The following is a 13,119-nucleotide window of genomic DNA, read 5'->3' on the forward strand; positions in this document are numbered from 1 at the left end:
AGATGATCAAGGAAAAAAATATTTTCTCCTAGCTTTTCTACTAATTGAAATGTCCTCTTTAACATGGAGTGATTGTCGGAGAAAGTAGAGCATTTGTTGTGCAAGTTGGGGACCTAGTTGAAGTTGGTAAGCTAAGTGTAAGAGGTATGTATCTAATCTTCTTTACACATGTTATAGATGATTCATGCATGTTGGAGTGTGTAGAAACAAATGGAATTCATGAAATATGTTGTTGTGATGTGGCCGTATATGCAGGGTGTTGGCCGTGTGTATGTGATGTTGTGTAGGGGAGAATGAATTAATTTTATGTAGTATGTTGGTTGTTGTTGTAATGTATAGAAATAGATGAAAAATTCATGAAAATGTGTATGTTGTTGTGGTGGCCGAATAAGGGTTGTGATGGTAAGATAAGATAAATAAATTTTATTTAGTGTTTTGATTGTTATAGATGTGGACTCCATGATGAAAATGAGGATTTAATGATTCGAAATGAAGTTGTTAGTGTAGAATGTTGGTGAAGTCCATGAATTTAGAAGGAAGAAATATGTTGTCATTGCCTTGTTGCATTTTGGAGATTTCGGGTAAGGTGGCATGTTGGCTAGACCAATTTGAGTGTCATGCGAATTACTTGAAGTGATCTTGGATATCACTTGAACGATTTTGAAATAGTACTTGAATATGTAAGCGATTATATTGGCTTGATCGCATGCGGTTAAATTGAATATAATTGTTGGTATTGTTATTTATAATGTGGCCGAGTTCCATTCTCGGGTTTGTTGTTGAGTTGGCTGAGTTAGATTCTCGGGGATGGTGTATTTATAGGGGAAATGTTGCCGAACTTTCGGCAGACCATAAGTGAATGTACTTGAAAGGCTAAGACAAGTATATGTCGATGAATCTAACGATAGTGTCGATCTTCTTGAATGTAGACTAACAAGTTGGACGAATAATCGTAGCTAGTAAGGCGCGGCACAGGTATGTTAAGGCTCGTCCCTTTCTTTCAAGGCATGATCCCGATGTTATGAGTTCATAATTGTTTCCATATCTTACTTGTTTTTCAAAAGTTAGATGTTTATGGTTCCAAGGCATAATTCTCTTTTCCGATAACCCGTCAATGTTTTCCAAAATTGTTCGAATTTCTCCAAAACAAAGGTTTGTGGTATTGTAAGCTTTTATGACAAAAACAATGGATATGTTTTACGACGATATTGATGATATTAAGGATGAGAATATTTTTAAGAAGACCATGACAAGAATGATTTTCCAAAAATGACTTCTGAAATGATCGTAGAAAGTTCTGTACTTTAAACGCTCATAACTTTCTTATACTAAATCGGATTGACCCGAAACTTGTTTTTGAGTCTTCAGAGTCGGTTTACGTATGCTGTTATTCATTGCTCGTCTCATCTTATAATAATTGTTCCTTCAAGGTGAGACAAACGACCATGGTTATTCCATAATGTAATCGGAGGTTACTGACCTTACGTCACTCCGATAGAGTTGTAGCTTTCACTTGGGCTCTCATGCATGCTTTATAATCATGTATGTATTTTTTTATAACACCGTGCCTACATGGCCGGGCAGTATAACACCGTGTCGTCCAACGGACGGCCGGGCAGACACACCACTATAGTGGGCAGTTTATACCCCGGACGCAGGAGGCCCGGACGCGGGCTTACACACCAATCCTATATGGACGGGCAGTTTACACACCGTTCCTACTTGGACGGGAAGCATTACACCGTACCTATATGGTCGGGCAGTTTACTTACAAATATTTATATGTTTTTTTTTTTTAAAGAAAGCTAGCATGCATGGCATCCGCCCTAAGGGGCACTAAGATGTATAGATTACTCTTTTATCTCATGAATGCTCAGGCAGCGTCACACCGTACCTATATGGTCGGGCAGTTTACTTGTAAATACCTTCATGTTGTTTCAAAAAAGTAAAGTTAGCTTGTAAGATATCCGCCTTAAGAGGCAAACAGAGGTACATATTATTTCCTTACTTTATGTTGAACTTTACCTCTTTTACTATGATCTTATGGTATTATTCATGCCTTACATACTCAGTACATTGCTCGTACTGACTCTTTTTTTTCGGGGGCTGCGTTTCATACCGCGCAGGTACACCCAGATGAGTTGAAGCTATTATAGAAGATGTTCCAGCGAAGTTGGCGAGCTCCATTTGGCCCTGGAGTGTAGCCGAGTCAGCGTACTATGCTATGATGTCTTGTTCGAAGTTAGAGACTTTGCAGACAGAGTTGTGGGTAGTGGTTGTCAGTTTAGTAAGCGGCTCTATCAGCCGATGCGTCATTCATGTTATGATCTAAGTTTCATATGATCACAGATTTTGTTTGATTTGAAAGTAACGAAAAAGAATATTTCTGAAAATTTTACTATGCATTTCACCTTTATTTGATTTAAAAAGTCCTAAGGATTGTGTATGTATTAAGAGTCAGCGGGTTCGCTCAGCTCCGAATACAGGGTCGGGTGCCCATCACACCCTAGTAAGGTCGGGGTGTGACACCCCTGGCCCCTTTACCCTTTGTCTCCATGCTTTAAAATGCTAAGTGGTCTGGTAGGTAGCTAGACTTGAATGGAATTGGTTGTTGTACACTATCTCTTCTAGATATTATGGGGGCCATAGGGAATGAGTTTGTTGGGTATCTAAATATATGTTGCTGCAGATATGTATGAGCATGTATGCTTAAGAGGGTTTTTTTTTAAAAAAATGATATACCTTGTCTGTCTTCCCTTATTTCTTCTTCTTCCTTCTTTTGTTTTGTTATCATTAGAGGTAAATACACCGAGTATACAAGATATAGGCCCTTTATATACATCAGCATATATCAAAGTGTATATCATGTATATCGATAGTATATCGTGATGATTTTAAGAAGTTTAAACTGCGTTTTAACTGATTTGGGCCCATTTCTTTTTAAATTGTCATTTCATTACTAATATGGGCTTTACATTGCTTTTCCTTTCATTTGGGCCTGTAATTGTTTTCCCTTTCTTTCTTTTAAATATATTCTGTCATGTCTTGTTGTTTCCTATTTGGGCTTTGTTTTTGGTATATGCGGTCTGATGTATATGAATGCACAGTGGAGACATAATTTTGTGTATTGTGATTGCGTGTGTATGATTTATTTCTCTCCTTATATAGTTGCTAAGTTTAGATGCTCTCTGACCGCATTTTACTTTTTCCCCTCCCCTCTTTGCATGGAATTACCATCGCTGAGCTGTTTGGGCAATTTTTTTTCGCAAGCCTCTGTTGGGCCAGAGGCCTAACACCCTTTCTTCTATCGAGTCTGTGTTAGATGAAGGCCCAACAATGGGTGAAAATGGTAACTGGTGGGCTTTGGTAGGCCCACCAGCCTAACTCTCTGATGTGATTCTTCGAGTTAACAAAGAACCAATCGACTAGGATCTTGTTCTTGAAGCGATTTGATGGGAACAATTCAAGAAACGAACGTAAATGGGGCTATACTTCTCGAAATTATGTACTTTCAAGATGAGGAGAAAGATAACGATTTGAACTATCAAAAATGGCTCTTGAATCGTTTAAAACAAGTAAATATTGAAGGTACAATTATGGAAAGAAAATTAGGATTTAGGGTATGAAATAGAACGAAATTGTTTTCAATAAAGGTGATCTTGAATGATCAAGAACCAACAAAGTTCCTAAGTCACCACTTGAAATCAACTTATGTGATAAAGAAACACCACACGCTATTGAAAACAAGATAAGGACTATCACCACCTTGCTTGGAACCAAAAACAAGGATAAAGAACACCAAATAGATAAAATAACTCTATTACACTTAGGTTTATGCTAAAAACATGAATAGTGTATTTACAAGTCATGAGAATCCTTTATATAGGCCTAGAGTCTCTTCTTTTATGACTACAAATCCCTATTCTACTCTAGAAAGGAAATAGCTAAAAATAAGGAAAGTAAAATCCCTATTCTACAAGGAAAAGAATAAAGAAAACCGAATCCTACTAGATCTAGGATAAAAGTCCTACTAATGATAGGAAATTAAATCCGACTAAAATATAAATAAAGAAACAAGAAACCTATATAGAAAAGGATTCAAGAAACAAGAATGGGAAATAATCTTCAAACTTGAGCTTCTTGGACTTTTCTTTTTCTTGAATTTCAGTCTTGTGTTTCTTGATTTTCTTGAATTTCTTGATCTTCTTCATCTTTCATCATTCTCCCCTTGTTGAGAAATACTCGTCCTCGAGTCTAAATGCTCTATAAACTAAAGATTAGCAAAAAATTTTAGAAACAATCCATACTCACAGGCTCTAAGTTGCATTTTTCTAGCTTGTCATAGACCTTCATCATGTTGTCAACAAGCTTTTCATATTGATGAAAGATGAAGAAGATCAAGAAATTCAAGAAAATCAAGAAACACAAAACTGAAATTCAAGAAAAAGAAAAGTCCAAGAAGCTCAAGTTTGAAGATTATTTCCCATTCTTGTTTCTTGAATCCTTTTCTATATAGGTTTCTTGTTTCTTTATTTATATTTTAGTCGGATTTAATTTACTATCATTAGTAGGACTTTTATCCTAGATCTAGTAGGATTCAGTTTTCTTTATTCTTTTCCTTGTAGAATAGGGATTTTACTTTTCTTATTTTTAGCTATTTCCTTTCTAGAGTAGAATAGGGATTTGTAGTCATAAAATAAGAGACCCTAGGCCTATATAAAGGGTTCTCATGACTTGTAAATATACTATTCACGTTTTTAGCATAAACCTAAGTTTTGTAATAGAGTTATTTTCTCTATTTGGTGTTCTTTATCATTGTTTTTGGTTCCAAGCAAGGTGGTGATAGTCCTTATCTTGTTTTCAATAGCGTGTGGTGTTTCTTTATCACGTAAGTTGATTTCAAGTGGTGACTTAGGAACTTTGTTGGTTCTTGATCATTCAAGAACACGTTTCTTGAAAACAATTTCGTTCTATTTCATACCCAGAGCCCTAATTTTCTTTCTATCATTGTACCCTCAATATTTACTTGTTTTAAACGATTCTAGAGCCATTTTTGATAGTTCAAATCATTATCTTTCTCCTCATCTTGAAAGCACATAATTCCGAGAAGTATAGCCCCATTTACGTTCGTTTCTTGAATTTTTCCCATCAAATCGCTTCAAGAACAAAATCCTGGTCGATTGGTTCTTTGTTAACTCGAAGAGTCATATCAATTTGGTATCAGAGCCTATTTCACACCAAGAATCACATCAATTTGGTATCAGAGCACAGTTGAGGAGTATTATGGATTATATGCAAGAAAGAAGAGGACGTTGGGTTCAAGAAGATGAAAATCTATGGAAAAAGGAATCTCTTTTCCTCACTAGATGTACCTCCCATGATAAGGTATGTTCGGTAATCATTGATAAAGGAAGTCATATTAATGCTGTTTCTGAAGAGATGATTTCTAAACTTGGCTTGTTAACAAAACCTCATCCATATCCTTATAGCATCAAATTTGAGAATGACGATGGTGGTTTAGAGGTAACTCATCAATGCCTAGTTTCTTTTTCTATTGGAAAAATATATAATGATCTTGTTTGGTGTGATGTAACAAAGATGAATGCTTGCCACTTATTACTTGCAAGACCATGGGTGTATGAAAGGTGTGCTAACTATGATGAATATCGTAATACCTATTCTTTTATAAAGGATGGACGAAAATTAAGTTGGTTCCCTTGAATCCAGAAGATGTTGCTAAAAACTCCAAGTATGTTGATGATTCTTTTGTGACCAAATTACAAATCATTGGTCCCATCAATGTAGAACTGCAAACGGAGGAGAAGAATGAATTAGATCCACAAGTTGAGGATTTACCTCCAAAGTTTGATGAGGATCCATTAGAGCATCCAACCATTTGTGAGATTGAGTTTCCACCATCAAGAGCTTTTGAAAGAATATAGATTTTGTTTCTTACTCCACACTACCCAAAGCAGCGTATTGCATAGGACCAATAGTCTATGAAGATTTGGAAGGGAAAAAGGACGAGTTTCTAAAAAAAGAGTCTATGAATGAGAGTTTAATATATGATGTAGTTCGAGCAAGAATTATTCCTCAAAAGGATGAACCTTTGCAAGAATGTGTCAATTTAAGATCTCTCAATTTCATTGAGGTTAATGGCTATAACCATGTCAAATCTGGGAGTAGCAAATGTGCCAAGGAGTTCTTAAGAAGACATGATTTGATCTCCAACCTTGATCCAAAGGTAGTTGAATTTGATTTATATAAAGGTTTTTATGGCACTATCTCAGATTTTTCATGCAAACACCACATAGGCACGAGAGTTTTCAAGATTCGTGAAGATAAAAAAGAAATAAGTTTTGATCATGGCTTAAACATTGAAGATAAATTTAAGGTGATATATTTGAGAAATCATGGAACAAAGTTACAACTAAGAAAGTGTTACACCTCGGGAATTCCCCTGTGAACGTACAGTGAATAGACTAACGAAGAATACGAGTATATGATGTTTTAATAAGAAGGGAACGACGTTTGACGACCCTAAGTAAGATTTTAAAGGCAATTGCAATGAAAGGTAGGTTATGCTCCACAATGACTAATTATAGGTTTTGGAAATGTGAAAAGTTACAGGTTTGCATTCTGGCCAGTTGGTCGTAAAATTAAATACGGACCGTAAAGTGGTATACGGTCCGTAAACTGTCATGTCGTATTTCAGCTTCCAAAAACTTCAACTTTCTGTCAAATGCTGGAATGGTTAAAGACGACTTGGAATACGGACCGTAAACTGAAATACGACCCGTAAACTGAGTCGTAAACCACCATGTCCTCAACCTGACTTTCTGTTTCTGTCATCCTTAAATACGACCACGAAATACGGTTCGTAAACTGGAATACGGACCGTAAACTGTGTTCACGACCACTGTGCACTTTCGACAACTGTTCATTTAAGACCAGATTTTGGGTTATTAATAAGAGACCAAGTTCATTATTTCATTTCCACATGACACCCCCTTCTCTCTAAAACCTCTCTCTACATTTATTCCACAAGGATTCAAGGATTATTAGTGAACAACAACATAAACTAAGTGAATCAAGTATAAGGAAACCCATTAAGGATCATACAAGTCAAGAAATCTCATTGGGGATAAATTAGGGTTTTGCTCAAGTGGAGTATTATCAACCAAGGCTTGTTCCTACGACATCTAAGGTAAGATTTATGATGTTTCTATGTTGTTTAAGGTATTTAAGAGTTGAAATACTTGGATTGTAGAGAGGTATGGCAAAATGGGTCATGAATGTGGAATAGTGCCATTTTGAGAAATAGTTTGAATTGAGTTATGAGTCTTGATGTATTGTAATGTAAATGTGTTATAATTGATGTTGAGAACATGAGATGAGCAATGTACGTGAATGGAAATAGTTGTGTGTTATAGCCATGGATATGAGTAATTGAAAGTAAGTCTAGAAATGTGGATGAATAATGATTATCGTTATGGTATTGTGAATGCATTATTGACGTTATGGAGGAATGTCGTATAAATAAAGGAGATGCTGTTCAATTTTCTCTAGCTTTAGTCGTATATGGTATTGTGGATGCATTATTGACATTATGGAGGAATGTCGTATAAATAAATGAGATGCTGTCCAATTTTCTCTAGCTTTAGTCGTATATGCTAGCTATCGATTCTAATGATAATATGACTTCAATGAAAGTAGAAACGCTAGCATTGGAGGTGAACGCGCAAGTGTAAAATAGTGAACGGAAAAGGTATGTAAGGCTAACCCTTCTTTCATAAGGCATGGTTCTTTTGGCCAAAGATCTAAATCTTTCATAAGTCTATGATGTCTCATAAATGATTCGATCTTCCGAGCTATTAAGCTCACGATTCTTGATATGTTACGATTGTACTAAGTTCCTCGTATGATGAGTAAGCCTATAAATATAAGTGTGATGAATAATGATAATCGTGATAATGATATTGATGTCGACTATAATGGTAATGGCGATGACGATAACGATGACGATGATGATAGTGATGGAAGTAGTAAAGATGCTTATGAGCTGTATGTATGTGTGCCCATGTATGGCTACTATAAACCCCGAGCCTATATGGTCGGGTAGTATGTGTATAGATGTATATGTATGTATGCTTACGTAACGCGCGCACACCACTGCAGTTGGGTACGGATAACACTGAGCCTTGGTAGGGCCCGGTATGTGTAACACTGAGCCTTGGTTGGCCAGGTATGTATGACCACTGAGCCTAGCTATGGTCGGGTACATGAAACACTGAACTTTCGGGGTCAGGTATGTTATATAAATGCTACGTATATGATATGATTATGTATGTGATATGATTATGTATACAATATGAATTTGAATACGGGTACGTATACGAATACGAGTGCTAATATGGAACGGATACGAATATGGATACGGATATGGAGGTATGAGCACAAATACACATTAGAATGGAAAGTTTCTATGAAAGGCAAGTAAGTGCCCATGACGATAATATTACCATCTCCCATCTTGTGCTATTTCTTATGATGTTCATTATGCTTCTACATTGATATTGATCATGCTTTACATACTCAGTACATTCTTCGTACTGACGTCCTTTTGTTTGTGGACGTTGCGTCATGCCCGCAGGTGCACAGGGAGACAGGCTCGATCCATAGCGGTATTCTCAGAGACCACCTAGCAGAGGTCCATTTCATTCGGAGCCATAACTTTTGGGTACTTATTCTTTTGTGTCCATAATTATGGGCATAGCGGGGTCCTGTCCCGCTTATGTGATGTGTTATACTCTCCTTAGAGGCTCGTAGTCACGTGTATATGGTTAGATATTTCTGGCCTTGTTGGGTTATATTTTGTATATCATTTTGTTAGCCTTGTCGGCTCATGTACATTGATGTGGCATAGATGCCAAATATGATATAAAGGCATTGTTGTCCAATGGGACTAGCATGATGAATGAATAGAAGTATGTTAAATTATTTGGCTCACCTAGATGTAAGTATAAGTGTAAGCCAAAGGGCACCCGGGTGGGCTAGCACCGGGCGCTCGTCGTGGCCCTCTAGACGGGTCGTCACAAAAGTGGTATCAGAGCAGTTCAGTCCTAGGGTGTGTCTACGAGCCGTGTCTAGTAGAGTCTTGGTTATGGGTGTGTTGCGTACCACACTTATAAACAAGAAGCTGCGGGCATTTTAGGAATGATTGACCTTCTTTCTTCATAAGAATCGTGCGGTAGAGCTATGATATGAGAAATTCTTGTTCTTTAATCGTGTATTGTCTATTTCAGAAATGCATGTAAAGAGAAAGGCTACGGCAGCCCAAAAGGGCAAGACGGTGGCAGGAAAGCGGGCTGAAAGAGCACTGCCACCGGTTGTAGAGGAAAATGAGTCCCAGAGTGCGGCTCAATCTCAGTCCTCCCGTTCAGTACCTATATTAGAGGAGCGTGAGGGAGCCTCAGGCCCAGCTCCAGCACCTCCAGCTTCTCCACCGGATGCTTCAGGCCAAGATGTGAAAGAGGCCATACACTTTCTTACTCGATTGGTTGCTGCCCAGACTCAGCGGCAAAGTACAGGGCAGGGTGATAGGGCTGTTAGTGCAAGGGCCCGTGACTTTATTACCTTGAACCCTCCGGAATTCTTTGGGTCAAAGCCGGAGGAGGACCCTCAGGATTTTATCGATGGTATGTTGAGGGCGCTACGATTGATACATGCTTCGGACACCGAGTCGGTGGAGTTAGCGTCGTATAGATTGAGAGATGTCTCGATCCAATGGTATACGGTTTGGATGTCTTCACGGGGAGCCAATGCACCTCCCCCGGTATGGCAGGAGTTCGTTGATGCTTTCCTCCGACATTATATGTGTCACGACCCAACCCCGTAGGCCGTGACTAGTGCCCGAGCTGGACACTCGTATGTACCTGTTAACTGTAATCATCCACAACTAGCATAATACAGACTTATCAATACCAAGGCAACACATCGTCTCAAAACTGTCGCATTATTTAGACGTATCACAACAACCTGTCTCCTGGGGAGGTACAACTTTCAACAGATATTATAGTACATAAGCCGACAAGGCTTTCATAATATATAAGGGAACATCCCCGCCATAAACGAGCCGACAAGGCTATCATAACATATTACTTCTAAAAACACACACACACACACACACACACACACACACATATATATATATATATATATATATATATATATATATATATATATATATATATATATATATATATATATATATATATATATATCTACGCAAGCCGACAAGGCTGCCACTACGAATGGGAACGTCCCAAAACATAAGCCATATAGACACAACTGAACAACATCGATACGCAACCCACACATATGTCTACAGACCACTAAGAGTAACAACAGTATCATATGACGGGTCAGGGCCCCGCCGTACCCCTGGATAAAATACATATACACCACAGAGATTCTGTACCAAAATCTAGGCTCCGGAACAAGGGAGCTCTCCAAGATAGCTGAATAGGACTCCTAAGCTGGCGGGTTACCAACGTGAGCATCTGTACCTGCGGGCATGAACGCAGCCCCCCGAAGAATGGGGGTCAGTACGGAATATGTACTGAGCATGTAAAGCATAAATACAATAAACAGGATCATACTGAAGTGAGGAGTACAAAAAACCAGTACAATAACTAGAAAACCACAAGGCTTACCTTTGAATCACAAATCATGGTGTCAATATCAGACTTAACTCGTTATGAAACTTAATGTCACCATTAGAGAATCATCCTGTTCATATGCATATGTATAACGTGTCCCGGCCCTATAGTGAGTAACTCAGTAAATAAAATCATATCATCATCATGTATATATATAACGTGTCCCGGCCCTCTAGTGAGGGACTCGGTGAATAAGATTATCATGTGCCATCCTGGCCGCCATCCCCATATCATCATATCATCATGTCATCATATCATCATATACATATATATATAACGTGTCCAGGCCCTCTAGTGAGGGACTCGGTGAATAATGCAGTGGATCTGTGCACGAAAACATGTCCTGGCCCGGGACTCAGTGAAGGATGTAACAGTAAGCACGAGCAGAGTAGTGAGTAACCATATACATACAAATCGTCTTTTGAGACTCAATAGATAAGTAGACTAATCAGCTCTCAAGTATCAGGATAATAGCCATATTAAGTTCTTTCTAAATGTCATTACGAACTATATCAAGGAACGTCTCAGGGATCATAGACATGTATCAAATTAATACGAGATAGCTTATGAAAGTCAAGGACACCACTCATTATGGAATTCTTTAAGAATAGGAACTTTTATACATCATATACTAGTCAATCATATAAGAGACTCGAGGGCAATACCTCAACTATCCTGAGAGTTCTAACATCAAGAAACGAATAAAAATCATAAGTCATGCTCGGAACTAGTGAGTAGAATTACCCCAAAGCTCATATCATATCTTACTTACATCTAGGACATGCCAAAAGAAAGAAAGGAAGGATAGGCTTTACATACCTGTTAGAGGCTATTCGTAAATCCGTTCGCCTCGTCGCTCTTTTAGCCTATTTAATATAAGAATAACGATATCGTTAGTAACTATATTTTCTAGTTCGCAAATCTATAGCCCATTTCTTATAGAAATTATCCTTTAGCTTCAACATCCTCGTTTAGGGTTTTCCATTAGTTAAAGACTTAACGAAATTCGGGCAGCATTTCCCCTATATATTCGCCTGACTCGAATTTCCAATTATTTTCCTGTCAACACAGAAATACCAACACAGAGATATAAATATGAAATTCTCACAATTCAGCCCATAACATTTCTAACAGCCCAACAACTTCTCTAAATCCATTTCAACCCACAATTTCCTATAACATCGATTTCATGCATTTTCTTAATTCCAATTTCATCCAATCCAATTTTAATAACTCCATTACAACACTATTAACACAATTTCACCATAAAACAAGAAAATCTTGCCACAATTTTCTCGGAGGAATTTCTACGCTTAATTGCTCCAATTTTACAATCTCTTCTCCTCCAACTTAAAATCCAATGTTGCTATCACCTCCTTGCATTTTCAAACTATCTTGGAATTCAATTAACACAAGAAATATTTTTTTTTTCGTCCCATCCATGGCTGGCCGTGAGCAGCCATGGATGTGTCCTTGATTTTCTTTGTTTTTGCAACATTATGATTTTAGGAAAAAATGCATTGTTCCTTACCTTTCTTTGGGACATATATGTTCCCTCCAATTTTGACACATTAGTGCCACTATTCTTGGCCACTTGCTGCCATGTGGCAGCCCATTAAATATAAATATATATATATATATATATATATATATTTAAAAATCGGGTGGGGCCCACTTTGTAATTAACTTTAATTAATTTAATTAATTACTAATTCCTACTTAATAATCTAGGCACAATTTTATTAATTCCTAATCTCCGATAATAATATTTTTACACTAAATAAGATTCATAAATAATTTATGTTTTAATTAAAATTGAAAATTAAAGATTTCTATTTCGTGTCCGAAAATAATTCCGCCTTTAACTTGATTCGATTGTTCTTGCGGATAATTCGACGTGTAAATATACGGGGTATAACTTCCTTCCCCCTTTAGAACATTCGTCCTCGAATGTTAGACTGATTACGAATTCTCAATACTTCCTCAAGTGTCCTCTTATTCAGTTATGCCCTTCATATATCTCTTCCATTGTCGATTTGCCATAACTCATTATAACATATTCCAGGTCTTTATGTAGTCATTCCTGTAATATCTCTTCCTTCTGATGCTTCTCAAAATAATTCCATGCCTTTGTTTTTTACCCTTCTCTTTGTTTCACAGTTAGTTATCAGCTGCATTTCGAGCTGTTCTGCTGAAGTGTTACTATCTCTCTTATCTGCATATTGTTCAGTTGTACTGTCATTGATTGATTCGGACTTCTACTCATAGTGCATGTAGTCCTGATTTGACTCTTTCTTTTTCTATTGTTGTTCCCTTAAGATGACGTATCGTTCACTTCACTTTACCTCTTTATCTTTAAACAAGATTTTGTAATGCGCAGACGTCCTCCATTGATTCA

This window comes from Lycium barbarum, chromosome 3 (assembly GCF_019175385.1).
Source record: "Lycium barbarum isolate Lr01 chromosome 3, ASM1917538v2, whole genome shotgun sequence".
In the NCBI taxonomy this organism is placed as follows: domain Eukaryota; kingdom Viridiplantae; phylum Streptophyta; class Magnoliopsida; order Solanales; family Solanaceae; genus Lycium; species Lycium barbarum.